This window comes from Sceloporus occidentalis, unplaced genomic scaffold (assembly GCF_023333645.1).
Source record: "Sceloporus occidentalis isolate IW3139 unplaced genomic scaffold, rSceOcc1.0.p SCAF_206, whole genome shotgun sequence".
In the NCBI taxonomy this organism is placed as follows: domain Eukaryota; kingdom Metazoa; phylum Chordata; class Lepidosauria; order Squamata; family Phrynosomatidae; genus Sceloporus; species Sceloporus occidentalis.
The window spans coordinates 972,497-995,898 of NW_028317186.1; the positions used below are offsets into that span (position 1 = coordinate 972,497).

Genomic DNA, 23,402 nt, shown 5'->3' on the forward strand with positions numbered 1-23,402 from the left:
TCAAGACATTTTGGACAATGCTTCCAGTTTTGTGGGAATAGTTTGTGGAAGACCCTTTTCTATCCCAGCAAGCTCCATAAAGACAGGTTGGATGAGTTTGGGGCAGAAGAACTTGCCCGACCACACAGAGCCCCGACCTCAACCCCATCGAACACCTTCGGGATGAACTGGAACATCAGTGCCTGACCTTACATACGCTCTACTGCATGAATGCCCAAAAATTCCCACAGAAACTCCCCAAAATATATATATATATATATATATATATATATATACAGTGCATGATTTCCCATAAAAATCACATTGTTGATCCTTCCGCACTGATATGTAATATACCAGGATCCGGATAACGCATGGATCCGGCTCACTGTATGAGGGGAGTGTAATATGCAAAGATGGGGATCCATCACTATTTAAAACAAAGATGCATGGATTCATCTGTATTTATGTGAAATATGCACAAATCTGGAAGGATCCAGCTTTACATGTGTATGTGTTAAATATGCAAAGATATACTTATATATATATATATATATAATACATATACTTATGAGATAGAATCTTTGGATCTGGCAGATCGTTCTTTTATCCTTCTGCTTTTAATTATGTTTAATTTGTATGTATCCCATAGTGGCTCTTTTTAAATTATTATATTTTATGATTTTTATTGTGTTTTATTGTACCATCACATCTCGAACACCCTTCACCGGCATGATCTGACCTTCCTGCAGGCTTTGGATCGTGTTCTTCGGACTCTGGACTGCTTTGTGACATTTGATGAATCGCACCTTCGAGAAAGTAAGAGCGGTTATTACAGAACATAATCATTAGACCCAACACGAGTGTATAACGGGCACGGTGTGTTACAGGAAGCTGTCTTTTTCTTCCTGTAGGGACTATACCGTGCATTGAGGTCATAAGCCGGCAAAGCCGGCGACCAGCTGGCAGCGGATGATGGATGAAAACCAATGAACCATTTTACCGTGGAAAGGAATGAAAATGTTGGCTATTTATTGCGTTTCCTGTCCCTGCCAATATTATATGCTTAGGGATAAAGAGAGATAGCAATGATATCATATAAAACAGAGTGTTTTTCTTCGAAGGGGTTGACGGCAATAGTTTATAAATTTCAAATCGTTAAATGTATAGCAACCCATGCGTCATTGGTACCCCAACTGAGGGGTTATTTATCACCGGTAAGAGAAGAAACCATTGGGGTTAAATTTTTCTTAAGCCGTAGGAAGTTTTAATAAATAAATAAAGTAGTGCCAAAAGCTACAATGGCGACACAATGGCGACAGCTCCATTTTACTGGCTTCGGGTTGTGCGTAACTTATCAATATTTTACTTCATGGAAGGGGTTTAGGTTTTTAAATTGTCGCATGATATTGTAGTTACCCGTTGTTTGAGCCGGAATATGAAATAGTTACATTTTTGTATAGTGCGGAAAAAAAAAAAATCACGTAAAACCTAAATTTGTCATATTTCAATGACAACCAGGTTTTTTCTGACGTTATGCGCTCACTTAAGTTGTCCTCTTAGTGGTTTGAACGGTTAATTAGGTTTCCGAACTGGATGAGTTATTTCTGCTTTGTCACCAGGATGGAAGGAACAAAACAGACTTTTATTGTATAAATCAATGGCTACGCGTTTTAACGTGACTGAGGTAGAGCCTGGGTCGGCATCCCTTTTTCCCCACTCCAATAAGAGACCACACAATAAATCAAAGTTTAAACATTTATTAAAGTCAGCTATGGATACAATTGTCCACGGTGCTTTCACATCCCAGCTCCGCACCGTGACGCTCAACATATTCTTAAACAATGTTGTAAACACTTAACTTTGTTGTGCAAATGTATGCAAGTTTACATTAACATATCAACATATAATAAACCAGAACTGAGCAAACGCGTGTATTTACCAACCACTACCACTCATAACCCATTTAACTGGAACACCACCACAGGCTGGCATAGGCGTACCAATGATATCCCCGACGTGCTACAGGCGTCCCATGCACTGCAGCCCATATCCACCAAACAAAATCACCAGCCCCTGGAGTTTCATGCACTTAACCTGACACCATGCCAGCGACCAACCGCACCAACATGAACAGCACTATTAATAGGGAGGGAGGGTGGGACTCACCTTTTGGACACTACTCCCACCCCCCCTTGAATACTTCATTCAAGGAGGGCCCTGGTAGATCCGGCCCTCCTTAGGCTTTGACTTGGGAGGTAACAAATGGACCACATATCCCCCTTGGGGAGTGAGGCCCCAGGAAAGAAAGATCAGGGACCCAGTTTCCACTGTGTGGCCTTAATACTTCAAGGACCGATCACTTTTCTACCACTGGATGAACTGAGAAGTAGACTTCGTGTTCTTCTTAGTGTTCGTCTTCGCAGGGGAAAAAATCTTCATATTCCCATTTCTGTGTTCAGTTCGGGCAAATATTCCTGTGCATTCTTCGTGTTCGTTTTTTCTTCTTCTATTTTTCTCGTTTTTTTAGAAAGGTTAATACGGGGTTAACGCGGTAACTGTACCCAGGCCTAGTTTCAGCCTCAGAAGTTAAAGGTCCGTGTGATCGACTCAGCTGCCAGAGGAGCTCCCTGCCGGTGACCAATAGAGTCACTCATACGGACCTTTAAGTCCTGACGGCGAAACTTGGCCCGGGGAGGTTTCAGGAGTTAAAGGTCTGTGCGAGCAACTGTACTGGTCGCCTACAGGGGCCTCTTTTAGCATCAACCAATAAAGGGCAGCTGCCCTTCATTGGTTGATGCCAGAGGAGCTTCCTGCCGGCGGCCAATAGAGTCGCTCGCCCCAATCTTTAACTCCCGATGCCGAAACTTTCCCTGGGGAGGGAACAGACGTTAAAGGTCACCAGCAGGGGCCTCCTCTAGCATCAACCAATCAAGGGCAGCTGCCCTTTGTTGGTTAATGCTAGAGGAGGCTCCTGCCGCCGAACAATAGAGTCGCTCGCACAGACCTTTAACTCCTTGCTCAATGGTACGGATTCCCACTCCTGTTAACCCCTGCGATGCTGTGTAGACAAGGTAGGCTAGAGGGGAAGGGACCAGGGAGATTAGTTAGGAGATATTAACGAAGACAAACACGAAGATTCTTTGTGTTGTGCGTCTTCGTCTTCATGTACGTTTTGCCGCCGCCATGTTCGTTTCTTTGGTATTCGGGCTGAACAACAAAAATGCACCCTTCCTGTTCCTTTTTCATATTTCCCCGAATATGAATGCATAAGTCCACTGAGAACCATGAAAAAAAAAGATGTAAGCATTTGAATTAGGAGGTCTATGAGCAGGAATGGGGATGACGAGAAAGCACTTTAAGGCAGGTGGCCACCAGCAACCGACGGCTGGATACACTCACATTAGGCCACCACAGTAGCTACCCTGGGGTTGTGGGATAAATAAGCTCAGAGAAGCCCCTGTAAAGCAGGAAAGCACTTAATAGGTGGAGATTAGCAATATGGCTGATATAGTAACCCTATTCAAGGGAGCAAGTGACTTTTAAGCATTTTGTTAATGATTCGACATGCTGGAGCTATGAAGTGCTGTCCAGCTGTTACCCCTAAATGTTCTTCTGTGCAGTCATTGATACATTGATCATTAGAAATAAATGAAACTGATTTAATTTCAAATTGATTTTACATCCTCTTCTTAATTTGAAATGCAGCCAGGGTAAAAAAAAAACAACTTTATAATGAATTTGGCTTAAAAAAATAATCCAAATAACCACATTGTATTAAGAGGCGGGCGCTGATGAGCGTGTTAATTAAACAGTTTGCAAATTGCGAGCATATGGTTCGTTTAGATGTCTTATTACACATGCATATGCCGTCCACATTTCGTTAATGTTTTAAATGTTTAAAATGCAGTACGCTCAGAGAAAGCAAAATAATTATTTTATATTTAATTACATTTTTTTTTTTTGGTTGTACTTGAGATAAAGAAAATTCTTCATTGGTTAGGTTGGACCACAATGTTTGATTTTTCTGTTTGCAAAATTAGCCCTAAGGGGTAGCGTGAGTTCTGAAGAAAGAAAAAAATACATATGTGTGGTGTAATTCTACTTGTGGAGGCAAAAATTGGAGTAGGTCACAGAAAATCAATCATTTATTAGACATATGTAAAAAAACTATTCGGACTCTATCCGAATGTATTTTATTTTTAAAATGTAATATATGTAATAAAATGTAATCCACTGTTATGGACAATTCAAGTTTTGCTCAGCATTAACTAGGGTTTTTTTCCAGTGGGCCAGTCCTGAGTCTGCCCTCATACCTTTCTTATGATGTCATAACCCAGAGTCCTGACCAATTACAGGGGGCAGCAGGGGTGGATTTACTTTTCAGTTCCCGATAAACAGGACAACCTTAAACACATGGCCTTCTGGGTACGTGCTTGGTCTACCTATGGGTAATCCAGCCCTGAAGAGCAGCAGAAGTGATGACATCTCAACGGTGATGGCACCTTCTTGGAGGCCACGCAGTCCATGGATGACATTAGGTTAGGAGGAAAAGACATGCATATAACATGCTAGAAGTCAGTGTCTATTCCATATCTCCGCCACTGGAAAAAAGGATTGAAACATGTTGGTTAAAAATGTATTGCTAGAGATTTCTTTTGAAAGTGCCCAAGGGGATCTCCAAAGTATAGACCGTTTTTAATGTCCTTATGATTCATGTTAAATATTTCTAGCTGACAGGTTCCCTTTAAGAATAAACCCAAGAGTTCACGATTTTTTGTCATTGATGTATTATTTCAGTACTTGTGAAAGAAGGCTCGAACATTGCCGCGCGACCCTAACACTTGATGTATGTATTGCTCCTCGGTGCTGACACACAGCCTGGAACCATAGCTGTACAAATCAAAGATATATAATGGACGGATTCATACACCCACGGCTAGTTTTTGATAAAAGGCAGATTGTTAAGCGCAGGAACTAAATACACAACTAGTTCACAACTTGTCAAGTGGTAAATGAAGTCACCTGTATTCAAGCAGGGATTCCAGCTGTGATATACCACTAAGAAAAGTACCAAGCAGGCAGCTCAGATATCATTAAATCAGAGAAGAATATGAAGGAGTCGGCTCCAGACAGGGTGACCCTGAGAATCTGCCGCTTCACCCCAAGACCCTGAGATTGGGTTAAAAACGAAATCCTCCCTGATTTTTAATTCTGGCTTCTCAAAATGTACATGGGGAGGGAAAAATCCCAGAATTGGGCTATCAAAACTGCAAAGACATAGATGGCAACTGGGACTAAATCTCCCAAGCTTGAGAGACTACTGTTGGGGATTTATTCCGATATGCTGTTGATTGGTTTACTTTTTCCACCGCTTTTACAGATCCACACATAGATCAGTTGTTTCTTGTGGATTTGTCCCTTTCTTGTTACCAATTTCTTGGAACCATTCCCCACCATTGGGGTCTTTCTTGACAAACCAAAAAAAAAACACTCCTTTATACCAAACATGTAAAGAAAAGTCCAATGTTCCAATATATGCAAGACATCAAAGATTATGATGACCAGGACTGGCTTAACCTGCTTGATATAATAATAAAAAGGGCCCCTGATAAGGCACACTTCATAAAAACTCTATTTGTTCTATGTAGGAATCAAGTAGACATTGATCTACTGCTTAAGGGGATTGCTTCATTGTCTAGACACGTACAGGGCATCAAGCCCTGGACATTGCAAAAACCATTTCTTTTACCGGTGGGCACATATACGTATATGCACCTCAAATTGGGCCTTAATGCATTCTTTTCACCTCTCCAACAATTTCGAATAGATGTTAGAGAATCAGCAGACTGCCCAAAGTGTGGTGAACCTGATACAGATCTTTTTCACTGCATGTGGTCATGTCCTGAGGTTGGGAGGCTCTGGAAACTGGTGCAACAATTTGGAAGGCTCTGACAGGCCCAGTGGAAACTCTTCTCCCTAAGGCCATAGCCATGGACAGGGATATTTTCACGAGGCTGACAAAGTTGTCACACATTATATTGGCTGCGACATGAAAAATGGTGCTCTTCCAATGGATACATGGAGAGTCACCAACCCTTCCATTACTTCAAACCAAACTGAATAGATTTGCTGGAGGCCACTAGTGTGAAGGGAGAAAGGACAAAAAAATCTTTCAAATCTGGCAACTGTACATAAATACCCTAGGCTTACCACTCCGGCAACCAATTAGATCAACTTTTAAATTTACCTCGTGGTTCTACACCCAAGTTAGATAAGATATTTGGTTAGAGCTTATGTTTTCATCTAAAGTTAGAGGATTCCCAGGGACTCTGTGTTCGTTCAAGCTTCATATCGGCTGATGATCAGGAAAAGAAACAAGAAAAAGGAGTGACAACCACGCGCATCTTAAACAGGCAGAACATTTTATTGATGAAAGGGGAATTCTTGAATGTATGTATGTTTTTACTAAATGTGCATACATGTTCATCAATACACAACATATTTAAAACTTTTTTTCTTTATAAAAAAAATGGAAAAAACACAACTTAAAATTATGTTTTTTTAGACGATTTAGAGCAGGATTCTTCTACTTTTCTTAGTCAAAAATATGATAATGAAAAAATACAGTCATTTGGAACATAATTTCTGCGTTTCTTTTTTTCCTTTACTTATTTTACAGAGCCTCTTGAGAACAAAAATGTCAGTTGACATTACTAATAAATTATTATTTTTTTCCCCCCGTTTTGTGTTTTCCCTATTTGCCGCAGGATTTAATGAGTTACCTGTCAGAAAAAGTGCTAGCATTTTGCCATGGCTTGTCAGCTCATAGATATCTGTGTTAATTATAAGACATAGACAGGGAAGAAGTGTCATAGCAGACGCCTGCCTGCAAAGACATTGAAATGCACAGTGGTGAGTCTTTTCCCCTTTCCTGCACTTTCTAACCTTTTTCGGATTTTAATTTACTTGAGGAACATCTGCTCATCATATTCTTCCTTGAGTCTGACTGTTAAGGTCAAATTGCTCATGGAGCGTCAAGTACAGGATTATAGTGTCAGTTTGATTATCAATGCAATGTGTAAAAGCAGCACCAATCCATACAAGTGCCAAGCGGCTCTCTACAATTTAAGAGTTATTTCCACATCATTCTTTTGCTGTTCTTATCACCGCTGTTAAAGGAGCATGCTCACCGTTTTCATTATTACTCGCAAGGGTGGCTGGCATACCTCATCACATGTCACCTCTATTAATGCAAGGTCATGTAATGTCAGATTACATCACCTCACCGAGCTCCTGCCTCTTCAGCTGGGCCTGACCGAGCCAGATCATCACAGTTTAAAGAATTTTCCACCAGCCCATGGGGGCAATTGTCTCCTGCTTCCCCAAGCCAGCCCACCAACAATTACTAGTATGTGATAGAAATATATTGTGCGGTTTTCTTTTTACTAATGTACTTGATAAACATCTGGACTTTTATCATACTGTGTTGTGGTAACCGTTCTTAACCCCTTCACAATAGAAGACTTCTTAAATATCTTCTTAAAATCTGTAACAGTAATAAAACTCCAAGGGCACAGTATCACAATGGTATCTCAGTAAAAATATAACAATGAATAATGCGTTCATTAGCATAGATAAAGTCCCACTTATCGTCAATGGAACCAATGTAGGTCAACCTATCTGATGTGGAGTCTTGCCTCAGGTAGTCAACCAGACAACACTTGCCTGTCCAGAAGCCGTATTGATTCCGAATTTTGGACTGTTCTTGGAGGATTTGGCAAAACCTTCCGTGGAAAGTCAGCACGTCATTTCTGGAAATGTGAGGGCTCCTCATTGAGACCGTCACTTATCTCTCCTCTGTATGGAGGGTGCAGTTTCCTTGCAGGCCATCATCGAGATGGATGTCATTCTAGTACACTCCTCACATCACGGACTGGATGCTCAGAGTCTCTGCCGTGGAAGTCTCCTTCCTCCTGTTCTATCTTGCTGAATGTATTGATGTCAAGGTCTGGGGTGCAGCCTTCCACCAGTTCTATACATATTATTGTGGCTTGAAGGGCTGTAGAACATTGATACCCTCGTACCCAGCAAACATTCTGAGCTCCAAGAAAGGGGGGCATCAAGAAGGAAGAAAGTGACAGATGAATTTGGGTCCCAAATGGGGACCAGTCAAGATTTGAGGGGTTTTATACCCTCCATCCAAGAGATGCATCCTCGTTGTTCACAACCTTGAGCTTAACTCTTTACCCGGTGCCATAACATTTTTTAATACATTAAAGGACAGTAAATATATATTCCTACTCTGGCCATTTGTTTTATATATGTGTTGATATTTGTGAGTCTGTGACAAGCCTCATTTTAAGTTTCAAAGAGCTGCCAAGCTAAAAGCAACACTTTATTCATAGTTCAAATATGTACATGCCCTTCAGCGAAAAGCACATTCCTTTCAAAAAGTTATTGATCAATAAAACGTCAAGTAGGGCTAATTCAAAAATGGCTGGACAGGATAAATGGTTTTGGAACGACTTCATTTTTTTCCTGTCCACTAGGAATGAATGTGACCTTCTTTGTTGACTTTGTGAACAATCAGACAGACTGGCAAACTAAGACGATGGAAAATAAATTATCGTCCGTCCACCTAGATCACACATCTTTTGTCTTTTTATGTAAATTAAATCAGAACACTACATTAAGCGTGTCTGCTCTTGTTTATTTTTATTTATGGTCTCTTGAAGCAGTCCGTACTGAAACAGAACACTATTTATTCTGTAATAGTTCATTTTAAAAATATTAGTGAGCTGAATTAATTCACAAAAATACATTTCTAGGCAACTAGAAATGTAAATTGAGGAAATAATGCTCTTGACTAAAAGATTTTACACTTTGTAGCCATAGCTTTGAAGGTTCTATAGCTGGGAAATGCTGACCCCTTTTGTGGTCCACCACAAGCCAGATGATTCTAATAATGGTCCTTATGGAAACCATGACTTGTCAGGAGGTAAAGATATTCTGAATGAGGTCACCTATGGTATAACAGGGAGAAATGCACCAGTTGGGATGCTCGGGTATCATTAAATTAGTTGAATATGAAGAAGTCAATTCTAGACTGTGTGACCTGAAGAATCTGCACATTCACCCCTGAGTTTGGGGGAAAAACAGAGACTTGGAGGGCAAACCCTGACACTGTCCAGACAATTGCAATTTCAATCTTAGGGTAAAATTGGACAGAAGTGTACAGTATTTTATTTAAATCCCAGAGGACATTTGCAGTGTTCTTCTACATTCTTGTCGACGTGGAGAAAATAGACATGGATTTCCTTAACTGGGTACTAAGGGGGTAGAGCTACACATTATTCCACATTAAAAATGTGAATGTGAGAACATTTGTGTATGGCCAATAATAGACGCAATACAACTGAAACAATCAATCGTGCAAAATGTAAGGAAGCAACAGTAATCATGACATATAGTAGAAACATTAAACAGTTGCAAATGTTCAAAATAAGTGGTATTGTAGGATGAGAGAAGGGTTAGATGGAAAGAAATATGATAAATGTCCAAGGGCTGATGGGACCTGGAGAGTATGGACTGAGGATTTAGCGTCCTATTTAAGACTGTCAAAGATGGAGCAGTCTCTGAGCAAGCTGAGGATCAGCCTGTGACGGTCTCAGACAGTCTCAGGGAACCTACTGAGAGTCACCATCCTTAAAAACCACAGGCGCCATACTTCTTCTATGGTATCTTCTGTGTGAGTTCCTGGAAAAAGCTTATACAAAACTGAATGGTAGGAGAGGAACTTAGTTTTGAGTTTTTTTCCAGGGATATAAACAAAGCCTGGACAGGAAAGTAGTGAAAGCCAAAGTGTATAATTGCACAGCCCCTGGCATGCAAAACAGTGCTTAGAGGGAGGCCTCTCTTAAAAGCCATTCCTGCAATGTCCTTGGGTTAGCTGGTCAGCTAGCTTGATGCCCCCTTAGTCCACTCTGGGACCTCAGAGTCTGGAAGAGTTTCAGACGTTTGCTTTCCCATACACAGAAATAACCTACACTGGCTTACCTACCCAGGAACTACCTATGATCAGAAATTGGCTCCAGATTATCTCCCAGACAGAATCAACTGTGAAATTGTGCCCGTAGATCAGAATGTCAACTTCTACAGCCCTACAGCTGTTACTCCCAGATCAAAAAGATGCAAGCACTCCCTGCTAAGCCAACAATATGACTGAGAAAAGGGTATAGAACACTCCTGCAACATATATAGATCAGCTGACTAAGATGCACGAAAAGATGTTAGCCATAACAAAGTACAAAAGGTAAGGACCCACTGGGCAGAAGCTTCAGCTTCATCTGTGTCATGTGTGTGAAGTTCTTCTGCTCCTCCTCCACATCCTTCATCCAGGATTTTAAAGGATTGAGGTTGCCCTACTGTCGTCCATCTGGTTGACTCCACCATCTTTCCCTCCACCACGGCCAAAAGGCCTGCAGAAGGGCTGGATTCTCTTAGTTTCCCTCCCATTACCAGGAGAGAAACCACTGTAGCCATAAAGAATAGATGAGGTGCCATAAAAACTCAGCTCTGAGGTCAGTGACTTTGCTGTGAAAAAATGAAAAAGTGCCGACTGCCAAAGTGCCGTAAGGCCACAGTGAACACCAGGTCCCCTTCTTCATTTTCTTTGAGGGTCGCACTCCCAAAGCATATGCGGCCCCTTCCCTCCCTGGCCATAAGGCCTGCAGGAGGGCCGGATCTTCTTGATCCCTCCCCACAAGGGTTGAAATACGGAAATACTTCAGGGGGGGGCGCTCAGAAGAGCTACCTATACCTAACTCTCCTCCTCAACAGAAAAGCTGGACCTTTGTAGGGGACCCGGCTCTACCATGGCTTTCCAGTGTTCAAATAAATCGTGTACTGTGTCTGTTTTCAGTTGTATTAATAAACTTATATATCAGAAAAATGAAAAAAACACATGTGCTCTGTGCAAAAAACAGTGCAATCGTGTGAAACAAAAACTATATATAAAGTGCTCCCCAAGGAAGCCCCAGCCCTTAGGCTGGTGTGATAAAAAACGTATCCAAAAACCTGAGACTAGCACGTACAAAAATAAATGGTACATGGAGGGGTCAAAGAGGTGCGAAAAGAGCTTACCAGCATGTGACGCAAAAACGTGAAGTGCACTTAAACTCACACTTTCTCCATGTGCACAGCACCCAGTGCAAGATCAGAGACTAAATACTTACTCTGAGCTCGGGACTTCATTCTCTCCCAGGCCTAAATGCAGTGAAAGAAGCTTTCAATCTCTCACAGATACTCACTTTATCTCAGAAAATAAACCTAGACGCAAGAAGCCGTAAAAAAATAAATTACACACACAAAAGCAACATCATACCAAGTATAAATGTTTCAGTTTTTCGAATAGAGAGCATGTCCACCAAGACCTCATTAACGTTTTGGCTAGGTAAAAGGTTTCTCTGGAAAAAGCCTTGAAGCTCAGATCTTTCAGGCAAAATGCAAACGAGGGCCCACCTTCACGTTCCGAGACAAAATGCACTTGTTTACCTCATGGGGCTCAAAGGCTTTCCCTACTGTCAACGGTTTGAAGAATCAAGATCTCTTTGACGAGATTACTAGAGCTGACCCCATATGCCTGTTAAGACGATAAGAGTCACACTCTTGGATTAGGATATAACACGGAGAGATGAAAGATGGGTTTGGACTAGGACAACTTGATGTGCTGCAACAGGTATGTCCGCAATATGGAATGAGTTGTGTGTGCCATGCTTTAAACCATAACGTCAATTATTAAACAGACATACCAGTCTCACAAGAAACCGTCAAAAATTGCCAGAGCTGACTATTTTTCAAGTCATCACGGCGGGGAATTGGGAAAAGTTTTCAATTAGCAATAATCACGCCTCGGTTAACACCTCATGCTTGATATTGCTTGTAGGAGAGCTCTGGTATGAAAAAAACCCGTGCAGAACTTTCCGAACCCGTCACAAAAACACAAGTCAGGTGAAGAAAGTAACGCGTGGTAGATGTGCAGAGTTCTTTGCCACTCTTTAATGGCCCACAGCAGCAAAGCTTTCAAAGACTTAAGGGGATTCATCTGTTTTTAACCAGGCATGCCAGTCTCACAAGAGACTATCAAAAATTGCCATTGCTGACTATTTTTCAAGTCATCATGGCAGGGTATTGCGAATAGTTTTCAGTTAGCAAGACTCACTCCTCGGTTAACACCTCATGGGCTATGATACTGCCACTGCGCAAAGCTAACCTTCTGGCTGCTTTGGTAGATAATGCATGCCCAATGAGCGCTCATTAAGGTTTTGGCTAGGCATAGGTGGACATTGAGCCAGAGCAGAGGATTGTGGGAACTGTTATGCTAATTAAACTGGCATTTGACAAAGGTGTCTCTAGAAAAGGCCCAGAAGGAAACATTTTCCCAGAGAAAAGCCCCAGATCTTTAAGGCAAAATGCAAACGAGGTCTCACCTCTACTTTCTGGGACAAAATGCACACTTTCACCTCATGGTGCTGAAAGGCACTCCCAACTGTCAAGGATCATAAAAAATCCACACCTCTCTGATGAAATTGGCATAGCTGGTCCTTTGTGACGACGACGACGACTCGCACACTCGGCTCGGGATACAACATGGAGATATGACAGATGGATATGAGGTAGGTCAACACGACGGGCTGCAACGCGAAGGTCCACAGCAGGGCACATCATCCAATGGCTTCTTACAAGGGGAAGATAGATTCTGGTGGATGACGTGCTGCTGCATACATGGGAACTTCTTCCTGTACTTTCTTTAAACCAAAAAAGGGAAAGCTTCAGTGAAAAGTCATAAAGGCCTTTCAGTCACCATTTCCCTTCAAGGGGAGGGACGTGTTCTTCCAGGGTTGGCAGCAAGACGATTCTCCAAAGAATGAGCACTACTTCCTGCTCTTTTGCTCTTACGAGGATATTGCTTGTAGGAGAGCTCTGGTATGAAAAAAACCCCGTGCAGAACTTTCCAAACCCGTCACAAAAACACAAGCCAGGTGCAGAAAGTAACGCGTGGTAGATGTGCAGAGTTCTTTGCCACTCTTTAATGGCCCACAGCAGCCAAGCTTTCAAAGACTTAAGGGGATTCATCTGCTTTTAACCAGGCATGCCAGTCTCACAAGAGACTATCAAAAATTGCCATTGCTGACTATTTTTCAAGTCATCATGGCGGGGTATTGGGAATAGTTTTCAATTAGCAATAACCACACCTCGGTTAACACCTCATGGGCTATGATACTACCACTGCGCAAAGCTAACCTTCTGGCTGCTTTGGTAGATAATGCATGCCCAATGAGCGCTCATTAAGGTTTTGGCTAGGCATAGGTGGACATTGAGCCAGAGCAGAGCATTGTGGGAACTGTTATGCTAATTAAACTGGCATTTGACAAAGGTGTCTCTAGAAAAGGCCCAGAAGGAAACATTTTCCCAGAGAAAAGCCCCAGATCTTTAAGGCAAAATGCAAACGAGGTCTCACCTCTACTTTCTGGGACAAAATGCACACTTTCACCTCATGGTGCTGAAAGGCACTCCCAACTGTCAAGGATCATAAAAAATCCACACCTCTCTGATGAAATTGGCATAGCTGGTCCTTTGTGACGACGACGACGACGACGACGACTCGCACACTCGGCTCGGGATACAACATGGAGATATGACAGATGGATATGAGGTAGGTCAACACGACGGGCTGCAACGCGAAGGTCCACAGCAGGGCACGTCATCCAATGGCTTCTTACAAGGGGAAGATAGATTCTGGTGGATGATGTGCTGCTGCATACATGGGAGCTTCTTCCTGTACTTTCTTTAAACCAAAAAAGGGAAAGCTTCAGTGAAAAGTCATTAAGGCCTTTCAGTCACCATTTCCCTTCAAGGGGAGGGACGTGTTCTTCCAGGGTTGGCAGCAAGACGATTCTCCAAAGAATGAGCACTACTTCCTGCTCTTTTGCTCTTACGAGGATATTGCTTGTAGGAGAGCTCTGGTATGAAAAAAACCCGTGCAGAACTTTCCGAACCCGTCACAAAAACACAAGTCAGGTGAAGAAAGTAACGCGTGGTAGATGTGCAGAGTTCTTTGCCACTCTTTAATGGCCCACAGCAGCAAAGCTTTCAAAGACTTAAGGGGATTCATCTGTTTTTAACCAGGCATGCCAGTCTCACAAGAGACTATCAAAAATTGCCATTGCTGACTATTTTTCAAGTCATCATGGCAGGGTATTGCGAATAGTTTTCAGTTAGCAAGACTCACTCCTCGGTTAACACCTCATGGGCTATGATACTGCCACTGCGCAAAGCTAACCTTCTGGCTGCTTTGGTAGATAATGCATGCCCAATGAGCGCTCATTAAGGTTTTGGCTAGGCATAGGTGGACATTGAGCCAGAGCAGAGGATTGTGGGAACTGTTATGCTAATTAAACTGGCATTTGACAAAGGTGTCTCTAGAAAAGGCCCAGAAGGAAACATTTTCCCAGAGAAAAGCCCCAGATCTTTAAGGCAAAATGCAAACGAGGTCTCACCTCTACTTTCTGGGACAAAATGCACACTTTCACCTCATGGTGCTGAAAGGCACTCCCAACTGTCAAGGATCATAAAAAATCCACACCTCTCTGATGAAATTGGCATAGCTGGTCCTTTGTGACGACGACGACTCGCACACTCGGCTCGGGATACAACATGGAGATATGACAGATGGATATGAGGTAGGTCAACACGACGGGCTGCAACGCGAAGGTCCACCGCAGGGCACGTCATCCAATGGCTTCTTACAAGGGGAAGATAGATTCTGGTGGATGATGTGCTGCTGCATACATGGGAGCTTCTTCCTGTACTTTCTTTAAACCAAAAAAGGGAAAGCTTCAGTGAAAAGTCATTAAGGCCTTTCAGTCACCATTTCCCTTCAAGGGGAGGGACGTGTTCTTCCAGGGTTGGCAGCAAGACGATTCTCCAAAGAATGAGCACTACTTCCTGCTCTTTTGCTCTTACGAGGATATTGCTTATAGGAGAGCTCTGGTATGAAAAAAACCCGTGCAGAACTTTCCGAACCCGTCACAAAAACACAAGTCAGGTGAAGAAAGTAACGCGTGGTAGATGTGCAGAGTTCTTTGCCACTCTTTAATGGCCCACAGCAGCAAAGCTTTCAAAGACTTAAGGGGATTCATCTGTTTTTAACCAGGCATGCCAGTCTCACAAGAGACTACCAAAAATTGCCATTGCTGACTATTTTTCAAGTCATCATGACAGGGTATTGCGAATAGTTTTCAGTTAGCAAGACTCACGCCTCGGTTAACACCTCATGGGCTATGATACTGCCACTGCGCAAAGCTAACCTTCTGGCTGCTTTGGTAGATAATGCATGCCCAATGAGCGCTCATTAAGGTTTTGGCTAGGCATAGGTGGACATTGAGCCAGAGCAGAGGATTGTGGGAACTGTTATGCTAATTAAACTGGCATTTGACAAAGGTGTCTCTAGAAAAGGCCCAGAAGGAAACATTTTCCCAGAGAAAAGCCCCAGATCTTTAAGGCAAAATGCAAACGAGGTCTCACCTCTACTTTCTGGGACAAAATGCACACTTTCACCTCATGGTGCTGAAAGGCACTCCCAACTGTCAAGGATCATAAAAAATCCACACCTCTCTGATGAAATTGGCATAGCTGGTCCTTTGTGACGACGACGACGACGACGACAACTCGCACACTCGGCTCGGGATACAACATGGAGATATGACAGATGGATATGAGGTAGGTCAACACGACGGGCTGCAACGCGAAGGTCCACAGCAGGGCACATCATCCAATGGCTTCTTACAAGGGGAAGATAGATTCTGGTGGATGACGTGCTGCTGCATACATGGGAACTTCTTCCTGTACTTTCTTTAAACCAAAAAAGGGAAAGCTTCAGTGAAAAGTCATAAAGGCCTTTCAGTCACCATTTCCCTTCAAGGGGAGGGACGTGTTCTTCCAGGGTTGGCAGCAAGACGATTCTCCAAAGAATGAGCACTACTTCCTGCTCTTTTGCTCTTACGAGGATATTGCTTGTAGGAGAGCTCTGGTATGAAAAAAAACCCGTGCAGAACTTTCCAAACCCGTCACAAAAACACAAGCCAGGGGCAGAAAGTAACGCGTGGTAGATGTGCAGAGTTCTTTGCCACTCTTTAATGGCCCACAGCAGCCAAGCTTTCAAAGACTTAAGGGGATTCATCTGTTTTTAACCAGGCATGCCAGTCTCACAAGAGACTATCAAAAATTGCCATTGCTGACTATTTTTCAAGTCATCATGGCGGGGTATTGGGAATAGTTTTCAATTAGCAATAATCACGCCTCGGTTAACACCTCATGGGCTATGCACTACCACTGCGCAAAGCTAACCTTCTGGCTGCTTTGGTAGATAATGCATGCCCAATGAGCGCTCATTAAGGTTTTGGCTAGGCATAGGTGGACATTGAGCCAGAGCAGAGCATTGTGGGAACTGTTATGCTAATTAAACTGGCATTTGACAAAGGTGTCTCTAGAAAAGGCCCAGAAGGAAACATTTTCCCAGAGAAAAGCCCCAGATCTTTAAGGCAAAATGCAAACGAGGTCTCACCTCTACTTTCTGGGACAAAATGCACACTTTCACCTCATGGTGCTGAAAGGCACTCCCAACTGTCAAGGATCATAAAAAATCCACACCTCTCTGATGAAATTGGCATAGCTGGTCCTTTGTGACGACGACGACGACGACGACTCGCACACTCGGCTCGGGATACAACATGGAGATATGACAGATGGATATGAGGTAGGTCAACACGACGGGCTGCAACGCGAAGGTCCACAGCAGGGCACGTCATCCAATGGCTTCTTACAAGGGGAAGATAGATTCTGGTGGATGATGTGCTGCTGCATACATGGGAGCTTCTTCCTGTACTTTCTTTAAACCAAAAAAGGGAAAGCTTCAGTGAAAAGTCATTAAGGCCTTTCAGTCACCATTTCCCTTCAAGGGGAGGGACGTGTTCTTCCAGGGTTGGCAGCAAGACGATTCTCCAAAGAATGAGCACTACTTCCTGCTCTTTTGCTCTTACGAGGATATTGCTTGTAGGAGAGAGCTCTGGTATGCAAAAAACCCGTGCAGAACTTTCCGAACCCGTCACAAAAACACAAGACAGGTGAAGAAAGTAACGCGTGGTAGATGTGCAGAGTTCTTTGCCACTCTTTAATGGCCCACAGCAGCCAAGCTTTCAAAGACTTAAAGGGATTCATCTGTTTTCAACCAGGCATGCCAGTCTCACAAGAGACTATCAAAGATTGCCATTGCTGCCTATTTTTCAAGTCATCATGGCGGGGTATTGGGAATAGTTTTCAATTAGCAATAATCACGCCTCGGTTAACACCTCATGGGCTATGATACTGCCACTGCGCAAAGCTAACCTACTGGCTGCTTTGGTAGATAATGCATGCCCACTGAGTGCTCATTAAAGTTTTGGCTAGGCATAGGTGGACATTGAGCCAGAGCAGAGCATTGTGGGAACTGTTATGCTAATTAAACTGGCATTTGACAAAGGTGTCTCTAGAAAAGGCCCAGAAGGAAACATTTTCCCAGAGAAAAGCCCCAGATCTTTAAGGCAAAATGCAAACGAGGTCTCACCTCTACTTTCTGGGACAAAATGCACACTTTCACCTCATGGTGCTGAAAGGCACTCCCAACTGTCAAGGATCATAAAAAATCCACACCTCTCTGATGAAATTGGCATAGCTGGTCCTTTGTGACGACGACGAGGACTCGCACACTCGGCTCGGGATACAACATGGAGATATGACAGATGGATATGAGGTAGGTCAACACGACGGGCTGCAACGCGAAGGTCCACAGCAGGGCACGTCATCCAATGGCTTCTTACAAGGGGAAGATAGATTCTGGTGGATGACGTGCTGCTGCATACATGGGAGCTTCTTCCTGTACTTTCTTTAAACCAAAAAAGGGAAAGCTTCAGTGAAAAGTCATTAAGGCCTTTCAGTCACCATTTCCCTTCAAGGGGAGGGACGTGTTCTTCCAGGGTTGGCAGCAAGACGATTCTCCAAAGAATGAGCACTACTTCCTGCTCTTTTGCTCTTACGAGGATATTGCTTGTAGGAGAGCTCTGGTATGAAAAAAACCCGTGCAGAACTTTCCGAACCCGTCACAAAAACACAAGTCAGGTGAAGAAAGTAACGCGTGGTAGATGTGCAGAGTTCTTTGCCACTCTTTAATGGCCCACAGCAGCAAAGCTTTCAAAGACTTAAGGGGATTCATCTGTTTTTAACCAGGCATGCCAGTCTCACAAGAGACTATCAAAAATTGCCATTGCTGACTATTTTTCAAGTCATCATGGCAGGGTATTGCGAATAGTTTTCAGTTAGCAAGACTCACTCCTCGGTTAACACCTCATGGGCTATGATACTGCCACTGCGCAAAGCTAACCTTCTGGTTGCTTTGGTAGATAATGCATGCCCAATGAGCGCTCATTAAGGTTTTGGCTAGGCATAGGTGGACATTGAGCCAGAGCAGAGGATTGTGGGAACTGTTATGCTAATTAAACTGGCATTTGACAAAGGTGTCTCTAGAAAAGGCCCAGAAGGAAACATTTTCCCAGAGAAAAGCCCCAGATCTTTAAGGCAAAATGCAAACGAGGTCTCACCTCTACTTTCTGGGACAAAATGCACACTTTCACCTCATGGTGCTGAAAGGCACTCCCAACTGTCAAGGATCATAAAAAATCCACACCTCTCTGATGAAATTGGCATAGCTGGTCCTTTGTGACGACGACGACTCGCACACTCGGCTCGGGATACAACATGGAGATATGACAGATGGATATGAGGTAGGTCAACACGACGGGCTGCAACGCGAAGGTCCACCGCAGGGCACGTCATCCAATGGCTTCTTACAAGGGGAAGATAGATTCTGGTGGATGATGTGCTGCTGCATACATGGGAGCTTCTTCCTGTACTTTCTTTAAACCAAAAAAGGGAAAGCTTCAGTGAAAAGTCATTAAGGCCTTTCAGTCACCATTTCCCTTCAAGGGGAGGGACGTGTTCTTCCAGGGTTGGCAGCAAGACGATTCTCCAAAGAATGAGCACTACTTCCTGCTCTTTTGCTCTTACGAGGATATTGCTTATAGGAGAGCTCTGGTATGAAAAAAACCCGTGCAGAACTTTCCGAACCCGTCACAAAAACACAAGTCAGGTGAAGAAAGTAACGCGTGGTAGATGTGCAGAGTTCTTTGCCACTCTTTAATGGCCCACAGCAGCAAAGCTTTCAAAGACTTAAGGGGATTCATCTGTTTTTAACCAGGCATGCCAGTCTCACAAGAGACTACCAAAAATTGCCATTGCTGACTATTTTTCAAGTCATCATGACAGGGTATTGCGAATAGTTTTCAGTTAGCAAGACTCACGCCTCGGTTAACACCTCATGGGCTATGATACTGCCACTGCGCAAAGCTAACCTTATGGCTGCTTTGGTAGATAATGCATGCCCAATGAGCGCTCATTAAGGTTTTGGCTAGGCATAGGTGGACATTGAGCCAGAGCAGAGGATTGTGGGAACTGTTATGCTAATTAAACTGGCATTTGACAAAGGTGTCTCTAGAAAAGGCCCAGAAGGAAACATTTTCCCAGAGAAAAGCCCCAGATCTTTAAGGCAAAATGCAAACGAGGTCTCACCTCTACTTTCTGGGACAAAATGCACACTTTCACCTCATGGTGCTGAAAGGCACTCCCAACTGTCAAGGATCATAAAAAATCCACACCTCTCTGATGAAATTGGCATAGCTGGTCCTTTGTGACGACGACGACGACGACGACAACTCGCACACTCGGCTCGGGATACAACATGGAGATATGACAGATGGATATGAGGTAGGTCAACACGACGGGCTGCAACGCGAAGGTCCACAGCAGGGCACATCATCCAATGGCTTCTTACAAGGGGAAGATAGATTCTGGTGGATGACGTGCTGCTGCATACATGGGAACTTCTTCCTGTACTTTCTTTAAACCAAAAAAGGGAAAGCTTCAGTGAAAAGTCATAAAGGCCTTTCAGTCACCATTTCCCTTCAAGGGGAGGGACGTGTTCTTCCAGGGTTGGCAGCAAGACGATTCTCCAAAGAATGAGCACTACTTCCTGCTCTTTTGCTCTTACGAGGATATTGCTTGTAGGAGAGCTCTGGTATGAAAAAAAACCCGTGCAGAACTTTCCAAACCCGTCACAAAAACACAAGCCAGGGGCAGAAAGTAACGCGTGGTAGATGTGCAGAGTTCTTTGCCACTCTTTAATGGCCCACAGCAGCCAAGCTTTCAAAGACTTAAGGGGATTCATCTGTTTTTAACCAGGCATGCCAGTCTCACAAGAGACTATCAAAAATTGCCATTGCTGACTATTTTTCAAGTCATCATGGCGGGGTATTGGGAATAGTTTTCAATTAGCAATAATCACGCCTCGGTTAACACCTCATGGGCTATGCACTACCACTGCGCAAAGCTAACCTTCTGGCTGCTTTGGTAGATAATGCATGCCCAATGAGCGCTCATTAAGGTTTTGGCTAGGCATAGGTGGACATTGAGCCAGAGCAGAGCATTGTGGGAACTGTTATGCTAATTAAACTGGCATTTGACAAAGGTGTCTCTAGAAAAGGCCCAGAAGGAAACATTTTCCCAGAAAAAAGCCCCAGATCTTTAAGGCAAAATGCAAACGAGGTCTCACCTCTACTTTCTGGGACAAAATGCACACTTTCACCTCATGGTGCTGAAAGGCACTCCCAACTGTCAAGGATCATAAAAAATCCACACCTCTCTGATGAAATTGGCATAGCTGGTCCTTTGTGACGACGACGACGACGACGACGACGACTCGCACACTCGGCTCGGGATACAACATGGAGATATGACAGATGGATATGAGGTAGGTCAACACGACGGGCTGCAACGCGAAGGTCCACAGCAGGGCACGTCATCCAATGGCTTCTTACAAGGGGAAGATAGATTCTGGTGGATGATGTGCTGCTGCATACATGGGAGCTTCTTCCTGTACTTTCTTTAAACCAAAAAAGGGAAAGCTTCAGTGAAAAGTCATTAAGGCCTTTCAGTCACCATTTCCCTTCAAGGGGAGGGACGTGTTCTTCCAGGGTTGGCAGCAAGACGATTCTCCAAAGAATGAGCACTACTTCCTGCTCTTTTGCTCTTACGAGGATATTGCTTGTAGGAGAGAGCTCTGGTATGCAAAAAACCCGTGCAGAACTTTCCGAACCCGTCACAAAAACACAAGACAGGTGAAGAAAGTAACGCGTGGTAGATGTGCAGAGTTCTTTGCCACTCTTTAATGGCCCACAGCAGCCAAGCTTTCAAAGACTTAAAGGGATTCATCTGTTTTCAACCAGGCATGCCAGTCTCACAAGAGACTATCAAAGATTGCCATTGCTGCCTATTTTTCAAGTCATCATGGCGGGGTATTGGGAATAGTTTTCAATTAGCAATAATCACGCCTCGGTTAACACCTCATGGGCTATGATACTGCCACTGCGCAAAGCTAACCTACTGGCTGCTTTGGTAGATAATGCATGCCCACTGAGTGCTCATTAAAGTTTTGGCTAGGCATAGGTGGACATTGAGCCAGAGCAGAGCATTGTGGGAACTGTTATGCTAATTAAACTGGCATTTGACAAAGGTGTCTCTAGAAAAGGCCCAGAAGGAAACATTTTCCCAGAGAAAAGCCCCAGATCTTTAAGGCAAAATGCAAACGAGGTCTCACCTCTACTTTCTGGGACAAAATGCACACTTTCACCTCATGGTGCTGAAAGGCACTCCCAACTGTCAAGGATCATAAAAAATCCACACCTCTCTGATGAAATTGGCATAGCTGGTCCTTTGTGACGACGACGAGGACTCGCACACTCGGCTCGGGATACAACATGGAGATATGACAGATGGATATGAGGTAGGTCAACACGACGGGCTGCAACGCGAAGGTCCACAGCAGGGCACGTCATCCAATGGCTTCTTACAAGGGGAAGATAGATTCTGGTGGATGATGTGCTGCTGCATACATGGGAGCTTCTTCCTGTACTTTCTTTAAACCAAAAAAGGGAAAGCTTCAGTGAAAAGTCATTAAGGCCTTTCAGTCACCATTTCCCTTCAAGGGGAGGGACGTGTTCTTCCAGGGTTGGCAGCAAGACGATTCTCCAAAGAATGAGCACTACTTCCTGCTCTTTTGCTCTTACGAGGATATTGCTTGTAGGAGAGCTCTGGTATGAAAAAAACCCGTGGAGAACTTTCCGAACCCGTCATCAAAAATTGCCATTGCTGACTATTTTTCAAGTCATCATGGTGGGGTATTGGGAATAGTTTTCAATCAGCAATAATCACGCCTCAGTTAAAACCTCATGGGCTACGGTACTGCCACTGCGCAAAGCTAGGAGCCAGGCAGCTTTGGTATATAAAGGACGTCCACCAAGATCTCGTTAACGTTTTGGCTAGGTATGGGCGGTCATTAGGCCAGAGCAGAGTATTGTGGGAGCGGTCATGCAAATTTCACTGGCGAGTGACCAATGGTTTCTCCGGAAAAGGCCTGGAAGCTCGGATCTTTCAGGCAAAATGCAAACGGGGGCCCACCTTCACGTTCCGAGACAAAATGCCCTTGTTTACCTCATGGGGCTCAAAGGCTTTCCCTACTGTCAAGGGTTTGAAGAATCAAGATCTCTTTGATGAGATTACTAGAGCTGACCCCATATGCCTGTTAAGACGATAAGAGTCACTCTTGGGTTAGGATATAACACGGAGATATGAAAGATGGGTTTGGACTAGGAAAACTTGACGTGCTGCAACAGGTAGGTCCGCAGTATGGAATGAGTTGTGGGTGCCATGTTTTAAACCATATCTTCTCTTATTAAACAGACATACCAGTCTCACAAGAGACCGTCAAAAATTGCCAGTGCTGACTATTTTTCAAGTCATCACGGCGGGGTATTGGGAAAAGTTTTCAATTAGCAATAATCACGCCTCGGTTAAAACCTCATGGGCTACGATACGGCCACTGCGCAAAGCTGGAGAAGTGGCAGCTTTGGTATATAAAGGATGTCCACCAAGATCTCGTTAACGTTTTGACTAGGTATGGCGGTCATTAGGCCAGGGCAGAGCATTGTGGGAGCAGTCATGCACATTTCACTGGCGAGTGACCAATGGTTTCTCATGAAACACTTGATCCTCTGGCCCGAGGCGAAATTCTGTGTCACCTTCACAACCTTGTACCTATTGTTGTGAAGTGTGAGAGCACAAGAAATACGGAAGGTCATCGCTATAGAGGAAGCACTCTTCACTCCAAAACCCTTATGAGCATGTGTGTGGACAATTTATTCTATTTCGGCCTTACG

General features: G+C 43.7%; 13 non-coding genes across 13 annotated transcripts; all 13 read right to left on the reverse strand.

Moving 5' to 3' along the window:
• Window positions 1-11,795: 11,795 nt before the first annotated feature.
• On the reverse strand, window positions 11,796-11,933 carry LOC149277893 (U4 spliceosomal RNA). Its single transcript, XR_016279018.1, has one exon. It is a non-coding gene; the product is annotated as a U4 spliceosomal RNA (small nuclear RNA).
• Window positions 11,934-12,108: 175 nt separating this feature from the next.
• LOC149277894 (U4 spliceosomal RNA) lies at window positions 12,109-12,250 on the reverse strand. Its single transcript, XR_016279012.1, has one exon. It is a non-coding gene; the product is annotated as a U4 spliceosomal RNA (small nuclear RNA).
• An 889-nt stretch (window positions 12,251-13,139) lies between these two features.
• On the reverse strand, window positions 13,140-13,281 carry LOC149277895 (U4 spliceosomal RNA). Its single transcript, XR_016278977.1, has one exon. It is a non-coding gene; the product is annotated as a U4 spliceosomal RNA (small nuclear RNA).
• Window positions 13,282-14,178: 897 nt separating this feature from the next.
• LOC149277896 (U4 spliceosomal RNA) lies at window positions 14,179-14,320 on the reverse strand. The gene has a single exon (XR_016279013.1). It is a non-coding gene; the product is annotated as a U4 spliceosomal RNA (small nuclear RNA).
• An 885-nt stretch (window positions 14,321-15,205) lies between these two features.
• Window positions 15,206-15,347, reverse strand: LOC149277897 (U4 spliceosomal RNA). Its single transcript, XR_016279010.1, has one exon. It is a non-coding gene; the product is annotated as a U4 spliceosomal RNA (small nuclear RNA).
• Window positions 15,348-16,245: 898 nt separating this feature from the next.
• On the reverse strand, window positions 16,246-16,386 carry LOC149277898 (U4 spliceosomal RNA). Its single transcript, XR_016279008.1, has one exon. It is a non-coding gene; the product is annotated as a U4 spliceosomal RNA (small nuclear RNA).
• An 896-nt stretch (window positions 16,387-17,282) lies between these two features.
• Window positions 17,283-17,424, reverse strand: LOC149277899 (U4 spliceosomal RNA). Its single transcript, XR_016278993.1, has one exon. It is a non-coding gene; the product is annotated as a U4 spliceosomal RNA (small nuclear RNA).
• An 888-nt stretch (window positions 17,425-18,312) lies between these two features.
• LOC149277900 (U4 spliceosomal RNA) lies at window positions 18,313-18,454 on the reverse strand. Its single transcript, XR_016279014.1, has one exon. It is a non-coding gene; the product is annotated as a U4 spliceosomal RNA (small nuclear RNA).
• An 885-nt stretch (window positions 18,455-19,339) lies between these two features.
• Window positions 19,340-19,481, reverse strand: LOC149277901 (U4 spliceosomal RNA). The gene has a single exon (XR_016279011.1). It is a non-coding gene; the product is annotated as a U4 spliceosomal RNA (small nuclear RNA).
• Window positions 19,482-20,379: 898 nt separating this feature from the next.
• Window positions 20,380-20,520, reverse strand: LOC149277902 (U4 spliceosomal RNA). Its single transcript, XR_016279009.1, has one exon. It is a non-coding gene; the product is annotated as a U4 spliceosomal RNA (small nuclear RNA).
• Window positions 20,521-21,422: 902 nt separating this feature from the next.
• LOC149277903 (U4 spliceosomal RNA) lies at window positions 21,423-21,564 on the reverse strand. The gene has a single exon (XR_016278994.1). It is a non-coding gene; the product is annotated as a U4 spliceosomal RNA (small nuclear RNA).
• A 744-nt stretch (window positions 21,565-22,308) lies between these two features.
• LOC149277904 (U4 spliceosomal RNA) lies at window positions 22,309-22,446 on the reverse strand. The gene has a single exon (XR_016279015.1). It is a non-coding gene; the product is annotated as a U4 spliceosomal RNA (small nuclear RNA).
• A 489-nt stretch (window positions 22,447-22,935) lies between these two features.
• On the reverse strand, window positions 22,936-23,077 carry LOC149277905 (U4 spliceosomal RNA). Its single transcript, XR_016278885.1, has one exon. It is a non-coding gene; the product is annotated as a U4 spliceosomal RNA (small nuclear RNA).
• Between the last annotated feature and the right edge of the window lie 325 nt (window positions 23,078-23,402).